The sequence below is a fragment of the Mus caroli genome, chromosome 9 (genome assembly GCF_900094665.2).
Source record: "Mus caroli chromosome 9, CAROLI_EIJ_v1.1, whole genome shotgun sequence".
Lineage (NCBI taxonomy): Eukaryota > Metazoa > Chordata > Mammalia > Rodentia > Muridae > Mus > Mus caroli.
The window spans coordinates 85799402-85808374 of record NC_034578.1 but is presented as its reverse complement, the minus strand read 5'-3'; the positions used below and the strand labels follow the sequence as shown (position 1 = coordinate 85808374).

At 45.6% G+C, this 8973-nt stretch overlaps 1 long non-coding RNA gene across 1 annotated transcript in view; it reads right to left on the bottom strand.

Annotated features, from left to right (window-relative positions):
• LOC110301042 overlaps positions 1–8973 on the bottom strand; it is a 33133-nt gene extending 24160 nt beyond the window's left edge. The window contains exons 1-3 of the long non-coding RNA XR_002378663.1: positions 8890–8973; positions 5493–5692; positions 2410–2530 (exon numbers count right to left, since the gene is read on the bottom strand). This is a non-coding gene — a long non-coding RNA (uncharacterized LOC110301042). The remainder of the gene's footprint in view (positions 1–2409; positions 2531–5492; positions 5693–8889) is intronic.

The window sequence follows — 8973 nt, the reverse complement described above, 5'->3', positions numbered from 1 at the left end:
GTCAGCCGACCCTGCGCTCTAGCTACCCTGGTGCTGGTCCGGCCGGAATTCTCGGTACTGAATTTAAAAGGAATATGGAAACAACCAGTGTGGGAGTGGGGAAGCTGGTCTATCTAGTTAAGTCCGGTCACTCAGCTCGATAGCATTTCAGCATATTCTGACTTAAAAAAATGTGGTGTGGGATGCCCTGGAGTTTGGCTGGCAACCTCCAGGGTGAGGACTTTAAAACACTTCCCAGTTTTGGGGTTGGGGAGATGATGGTGTGTGCTGGGTGAGCACTAGGANCCGAGTCTTATCTCCCAGCACTCAGTGGAACCAGGTGGGCTATATGCTCATGGAATCTTAGCACTGAGGTCCTAGAGACATCAAGATCCCTGGAGCTTTCCAGCTAGCCAGCTAGACAAATGGACAAGCCCCAGGTTCATTGAGAGAAACAGAAAATAGGAAGTGGACATGACCAGATGTCTCAGAGTGAGGGTACAAAATCTCAGGTTCATACTCATTCCATACAGAAAGCTCCAGGCAACAGACAAGATCTATGATACAACCTAAACATACCAACTGCACTGTCTCCTAAGCCTGCAGACCTTTTGGATGATGACCAATAGGGGAGTTGGNGGCTGCTACTGGGTTTCTGTGAATAAAAGNTGAAGAGAAGTAGAGGCTAGCAAAGATCCCACCATGCATAGGGTAGGCCCCCATAACACAGAATGATTTGGCTCACAGTGTTGGGAGTGCCAGAATGGAGAAACCTGTCCTGTGTGTGCAAGTGGTAAGTAAGGGTGGAGACATATGAGACCATTTGGGAAGATCAGCAAGATAATGAGATTGAAGAAGTTGGGTCTAGTTCTCCTACAAGTCACTGGTGGAGAGACAGCCTGTGGGGAATATGAATATGGAGCTCGGGCAAAAAAAGTGAGCAGAGATATGCCACCAGTCACATGTCCTGCTCATGAACCCCACTCCTGAATCCAGACCCTCCAATGGCCCCTGTGGAGGGAGCTGTGTAAGAGTTGGGGATGAGGGTACATCCCCAGGGAGCAGCCACACTCCAGGGACAAGTGAAAATAGTGGAGGCGACATGGTTGGATGAGTCAAGCTGTCTCCTTATGGCCCCTGCTTTTGTAGTGTCTGCAGTGCCCCATCCACTCTGTATTGTCAGGCACTGAAGACATAAGTGAATGTATTTGCTATCCAGTATCCCTGATTTTACCCTCCAGTCTGATGGTCCCAGTGGCTCAAGTTGTTTGAAAGTGACTCTTTCCAGACTCCTCACACTCTGGAAGATCCTCATCTGGTCATGGTGTTGCGCTCATACAAAAGGGAGGATAAGAGGGAAGCCATCTTTTCATTCCCAGGTGCCCCTCTATCCTGCATGCTCAGAGGGTGTTCACTGTTCACACCCGAGTGCTCGAGTGGTCGTTCACTAGAATGTTTTGTGAAGGAACAGGAAACCAATGCCATTAGCTTCAAGAACTCTCCAGGGACTGGGTAAAATAGTGTCCTCCAAAAACTTATGTCTACCTGGAACATAACCAGCCTGGGGAATATCCTTTCTGCCAGTGAGTTCTTTGATCTTAAGTTACCATTCTGGACTTAAGGTGGAGGCTAAGCACAATGATATCTGTGTAAGAGAGGAGAGGGCAGGAGAAGACAGATGCAGAGGAGATCTACATGAAGACAGAAACAGAGATGAGTTAGGATGCCACACACCAGGGAGCCCATGGAGGCTTCAGAGCAAGAGAGGAAGAAGGAAGGGTAGGAGGGAGAGAGGGACAGAGGGAAGAAGGAAGGGAGGGAGGGGAGGAGGGAGGAAGAAAGGAAAAGAAANAAAGGAAGAAAAGTGAAAGAAGGAAAAGGAAGGAAGCAGGAAAAAAGAAATAAAGGAAAGAAGAAAGGGGAAGGAAGAAGAAACAGGAAGGAAGGATGGAGGGAGCGAGGAAAAGGAAAAGAGAGAGGAAGAAGAAAGAAGGGANGGAAGAAGAAAGTAGAGAGAGATGGAGGGAGGGCAGGGAACAATTTAAAAAAGGAAGGGAGGAAGGAAGGCACTACTAAGAAAGGCAGAATGGGAGAGAATGAAGAAGGATTTGTCATTAGTTCTTNCAGAGGGAGNGTACCCCCCCACCCCCAACTTGGTTTCAGACTTTTGTCCTCTAGAAACATGAGGGAGAATCAGTTTCTAGTGTATTGAGTCACCCAGTGCGTGGGGCTTTGTTCCGGTAGCCCAAGGACACAGGCAGACTCTTCTGTTTAAATGCCAAGTGGATGCACCCTGACACAAATATTGAACTCCAGCCTTGCTTGTCAAGTTCCCTGAGATTTATTGTTTGGGCGGCTAAGGAAGATTGGAAATAGGAGGCCTCCAATGTCTCTCTCTTAAAGTCCGCCTCTCATCCGTTGGTGATTCACCTTACGGTGAAGCAGGAGCTGAGGGTTTGATGAACTAGATGGATACAAAGTAGCCTCCAGGAACTATGGAAACAGTTGCAGTATGCCACAGCTTCTGATTCTAGATAGCAACAGTGTATACCTGTATAACTATTAGTATATATTAGATACCCTGTGCTTTTTAAAAATTTTGCTAGCAACCCTGTTTTATTGATGAAGAACCAGACACAGAGGTTTATTTATTTATTTATCTATCTATTTGTAAGCCATACAGCTTATGGATGTAAGACTCAGACATCTTCCTAATCATTCAGGAATCAGGTATCAAGGCTGTTTTCCCCCCATTAATCAAGATAACATAATCACTGGAAGGACACACTCAAGGGATGTTGTGGCTGCTTTTGAGAGTGCCGATGTTTCTCTTGGACACCTGAGTAGACACATTCTGGGATGCCTTAAAGATGAAACTGTTTCAGGGATCCCACAGGCCACCCTTAAATTCTCTTTACATAAGAGAAGAGAATCATTAGCTCCGGTTACTGACTGCAGAAGCTTTGCATGTCTCCTGACTCTGGGCCTGGCACATCTTTCCCACTCTCTCGGAAGAACACTGGGGGATTCAGACCATAGAAAGCCAAGTGCAATCTGATCCAGCACCCCTGGAACACCCAGTGCTACCTGAGAGCTTGTGAGATAGCAGACCCATTTGTGGTTCCTATTTTCTGAGCCAGATTTTGTTTTAAGAGGCTGCCCAGTGGACTGTGTGCACACTGTAGAGGGAAAAGGGGGTGGGAGAGGGNAACATCCAAAGAAGGGCNCAACTGTAGGGAAATTCTGTGCTGTCCTTATCAGATGAGCTGGGATCACAGAAACCACCACTGCTCCGCCTGGGTTTTCATACGTGGGAACATATGTCAGACAGCCTCATTCAAGGCTATCCCAGACCCCACCAGTCCTGGGATCTGCCACAGCCAATTTCCCGGCTCTGACCCCAAACTTGGAAATGCCCTTGAAAGCTGCAGTGACTCTCAATAACAATTAAGATGCGGAGGGCCAATTACTCTTTTCTCAGTCCTCTTCAAGGGGGCGGGAGGGTGTTAGGTGTTGGAAGCTTCCAGATTGCCGAGGTCCATGGATAGCTGAGCCTGTGCAAGGCATAAGGCATCAGATAAACAATAGAGCTTTCAGAAGGCCCCACACTGGCTTATCTCTCAAGCCGAGCACACAGGAGAGAAAGGGTTGGCTAGCTTGGAGATGCCTAAGGCAGGCAGTGCTGTGTTAATCNGCTGCTCTGACTCAAGTCCTCCGGACATCCTGTTTGTGTGGGATGGCCAATGTCAACGCAGACAATTTTGGATCAATAGCCATTTAATACCCAGTGTTCATAGCGGTTCTGATAGAGGAGGGGCTTCCAGCTTGGATGAGAGTTACAGACGAGGGTATTTTTCATACACCAACAATAATGCAGCGTTCAGTCCTGTGGTCTGAAAACCCCAGAGGGAAGAAAGGCACGTGGGTGGCGCCGGCGTTTCATGCCATAGAACGGGCGCAGATCACCTCTGACACATCTCCCAAGGCAGGTTGTCCAAAGACCACTTACTGATCGGACAACGCAGGAGGCACGCTGGGCCTGCCTGTCCTTGGCTGGGAGGATGACTCACACAGAGCCTTGTTAACCTGTTTACAATGAGTCATCTAAGCCCCCACAGGCCCAGCTCCCTCAGCTGTAAAATAGGAGTACTAATAACTGCCAAGTCACCTCATAGAGGATGTAAGTTCTAAATCAAAATGCGCCAGAGGTGGCAATCATGTACCGTGGGCTCTAAAGTACTCCTTGAAGGTGTAACAAGGCAGGGATGCAGGAAGCCCAGCTTCTGCTTCCTGTCTGCCGAATCGGTCTTCTCCTGGGGCCTGCGCACAATGCCTAAAAGATGGCTGTAGTTCAACTCTGTTCATGTATAAAATGCTACTATCCCGCGTTCTTCAAATCTGTCTCTTCAGACAGCTGAATAGAGTTTTAAAAAGGTCTTTATCGACAGAGACCCCCCAGGAAGGTGTAGGGAGTAGAAAAAGCAGTGAGATTAACTGTTAAGACGGATGTTGGTTGTGGATCCAGTTCTGCCCTCCTCCGCTGAGAACACTGGCTCTTGTCACCAGCCTTCCGGTTTCTCCAGCCTCCTGCCTCCTTAGCTGTATGAGGCTTGTTGCTGGCTATATATCATTGAAGAAGTGATTGCTGTTTCTTTGTCAGTGCTGTTTCTGTTACCTACTCTCCCCCCCCCCAATCGGCTCCTTATTTTAAGAAACTCATAGGAAACTAAGGGACTATTGGTGCATAATCCCTCCCAAGGCTCATTTGCTACTGAAATTTAAAAACTTGCCCAAAAGTAAGACATTTTGCTTGCAGTTGACTGAGACCTTTGTGTCTTTTCATGCTCTGTCATCCCCTCCAGTCACTCTGTGTCGGTGACACTGGAGGGGTCACCAGACACAGCCANAGTGTGNTGTTATAAGTGGCCTGCAGTTCAAGGACATGGCACCAGGTGAGCTATCACAAAGAGCTTTGAGAAAATTCCTGAAAGCACAGTCTACTCGGAGATAGTTTACAGTCAACTCTGTATAGAATGCCAGAGAACTTCACCCANCACCTGAAATTCTCCCAACTCAGTTTCATCTTGGCTTGGATTGAAAAGACACAATTTAAGCCTGGTGGCACAAGCTTGGCACATTTTAAAGACTCTTAAGTACTTTTAAGACTTAGAAGAAAATTTCAAATACTGACACAAGATACAAAAAGTTCACTTCAAAAAGTTAATAAAGCTCAAATATGCTACTTTAATNGAATCTTATTAAAATTGGTAAGATTTTGGAATGGATATATAAAACAATTCTTGACTTGGGTATATCCTTTTGATGTCTTTCAATTTATTAAAGAAACAAAAGNGTATTCAATTAAGAATCAACGATAAGAAAAATCTGTGGAGATAAACAAAGTTAACATTATTCTGCTGCGGAAGAGTGAGGGATGAGGCTGGAGAGATGGCTTAATCGTTAGTGTTTACTATGCAAGCGTGGGGATCTGAGTTCAAATCCCAAGTACCCACCTCTAACCAGCTGGCTGCAGTGGTGTTCTCCTGTGATTCCAGGGCTGGGGAAGCAGAGACGTGTGGATTCCAGGGGCTTGTTTTAGGCAGTTTTACACTGGTTCCATGACAGAGTTTTTTTTAATACTCAGAAGAGAGCAATGAAGGAGCCCATTGAGTTCTGGCTTCCAGATGCATGTGCACACATATGTGCCATGTGTCTGTGCATGTAGAAGAGAGGGAGGAGGGGGAGGGGGACGGGGTGGGAGAGAGAGAGAGAGAGTAATTTAAAAAGGGTGAATTACAATATATTCAATTCATTAAGAGGAGGAGAGACATTTTGAATAAAGGCAATGAATCCATTTATGGATGGCTTGGCGGGTAAGTTAGTGAAGAGAAATCAATCAAAAGAACATCTTTGAAAGACATTTAATTTTTTTTCCTATTTGGAATAAGTACTGACACTGACAAAGATAACTCGAAAGCTATAATAGGATGTTAGTGCTGAACTGTTATCAACACGCTGGCTGACAAGTGCTCTCAAGTTCAAAAGAACTGATGAAGATACATCTTTGTAAAAGAGAACCTGAATTGCATTGAAATCCTATAGTTTATATATATATATATATATATATATATATGGATCATTGGTAGACATTTACCCCAATTGGTAACTATATAAATGGAACATAAAATGTCCTCCCAGAGGCCCAGGGGATTGGACACCTGATCCAGGGCTTCTGGCACTCCTGGTGGCGTTTGTAGAAGCTTTGGGGATGTGTATGGCTTCCCTTGTATGGGTCACTGAGGTGAGCTTTTGACTAGTATGGTCAACTTTAGTTTTGGTCTAACTTTCTGCCTCCTGATCCATCAGATGCTGGAAGCTGCTGCTTCACCATCAGATCCTAATGCCTTCTCTATGTTGATGGTTGTGCCTCTGTAACTGGTAACTGGGAGCCCAACTGGACCTTTCTTCCCTTACACTGCTTTCTGCAACGTATTTTGTCACAGCAATGGGACAGTAATGGATATAATAACCATATTAAATATTAATATTCATTTAACTGAAATTACCAACTCTATTTTTCTCTGATGTACTAAGCTGGAGGAAAGATTGACTTCTTTTTACATTTTTCTGACAAGGAAAAAAATGACATTACATAGTTCTTGTCTTATGCAGAGACTATTCAGTGATTAAATGAACATGAATGTCAGAAAAAAATGTTAGCGTCAAGTCAGGCACATTGGTGCAAAAACAATGTTCTTTTCCCAACTTTTGTTAAGTTGCTAATACTTTCAAGTTTTACAGAAATTATATTATGTGATTTTCCCCCTCATTTAAAAGCAGTCTTGGATTTTGTACTTGATTTTGGTTTTCTAACCTTTTGTTCAAACAGGCTCCCACCCCTTGAAAGTGAGCATGTATACAGATACACAGACACACATAGAGATATACACACAGACACACACACTTACACATGCAAACACACACAGACACACAGATACACATATAGATATACACACAGACACACACACTTATACATACAAACACACAGAAACACACACATACATACAGATACACATACAGATACACAGACGCACAGACATACAGATATATGGACACAGACAAACAGATACACACGGAGACAGACACACATGCAGACACATAGACACACACATACACAGAAATAGACAGACACACACACATAGACACATACACACACCCTTATAAGCTTCAGGTCCCATGAAAAGTGGAAGAGCCCTAGGATACCCTTTCTGATTCCAGACTAACCCATCTTCTATGGCATGCCTTCCTATTGTACAGTAGGGGACAGTGCTGTCTGTTCTGGGAGTGTCATCAGTGCCCCCTGACTTGGTGGTATGGCGATTGGTTTCAGACTCCGTTGAAGGAAAAAACTACATGTTTTTGGTTTCTGTGGCTGTGTCCAGACACTTAATGTGAGAGTCTGAATTTGAGGGAGGCTGGAATAAACAAAGGGTCACTGCCCTGTGGAGCCCAGAGCACCTGCATGGTGAGTACGTGCCCGGGCACTCTTGCCTGTTCTTCATGCGTTCTAGAAGAGATTGCTTCACTCAGGGATCCAAATATCGAATGTAGATGAAACCACACACCTTCTCAGGAAGCTCCTTGTCACCTTGCGGTGAGGGCACAAATCCTGGGCAGCCTCTGCCCTATGCAGTCACCAGGCTGGCCCCGGTTGTCTCTGGGAGGCTGACTCATGCCAAGGAAACAGATCTGGGAATGTCTACAGAGTTCCTGGTGGTAAGGATGATGAACTGGGCATAAGTGGAGAGCCGGGACATNTGCAAACGGTGAGGCAGTCACCGAGCCGCTGGAAGAGTCTGGGGTGTCTGNTCTGCAGCTACCCACCAGTTCCTGCTTTTTATGTGAGGGTTCCCTAGAGAAACTGGGGAACGAAGTAATTTTATCTCTGANAACATCTCTCTTAAACACCATGAACCTCATTGTACCCGACAAATGCAAGCTAGGGGAGAAAGGGTTCACAGGTCATCANNGCAGGGTAACTACAACAGCAGCAGCTTGTCCCCTTACATCCCTAAACAGAAACAGACAAAACAATAATTATGTGTAAGACAGTGCTTAGCCCTCTCCCTACCCATTCATTCCTGGACCTACCCCATAAATGGTGCCTCCTGCTTTCTACATGAGTTGGTCTTCCCAACTCAATTCACCCAATTACGAAACTCCTTCATAGCCCCAGGCCAACCTAATCTAAATAATTCCTCATTAAAACCTCCTTCCCAGCTCATTCTAGGTTGTCGAAGTCGACATCACAGTCATTTTCTTTACTTGTAAACAGTGATGGATAATTGGGACAAGCAGAGTAAATAGCAGCGTTACTCTGAGTGACAATCCCTGATGATTGTCTTGGCCTTGTGACAGTACTGTCTGAAGTGAACGACTTGGTTCACTGAAGTGGTGACTTGGTTTTAACCCTTGTTGCCTGCAGAATTTTTCACGGAGGCTTCTCTAGATGTTGGAAGCTGCAGACATTTCTGGCTTAGAGTTGGGGGAGCTTCTGGATGGTGGGCCTCCTCTGAGACTACCTAGACTAGCAATTTCCACATCCCAGCCAGAATCCTTGGATCAAGAAGCTCATTCTGTCTAAGGCTCGTGGTGGGTATAAGGCTCAGAGGCTCACAGGTGCTCCCTCTTGTGGGGCGGTCTGCAAGTAGCATTCCTCATCCGGGTGTNGGAGGAATATCCGTAAAACGTATTCCTTGGTGGAAGCCATGACTCAATTTAATGGGAGTGAAGATCACAAAGAAAATTCCCAGAATGACTTAAGAACCCTTTGCTTTCTCCAGGCCTCAGTTTCCCTATCTGTATTTTGAGACCGCAGTCTTCCACGCTCTCAACATCCCAAGCACGTACTATATTAAAGCATGATGCGGGCGCCCCCTTGTGGTCAGAAACGGCCTTGGCTGTTGGAGGAGTTGATGGCGTATGTAGGTTTAC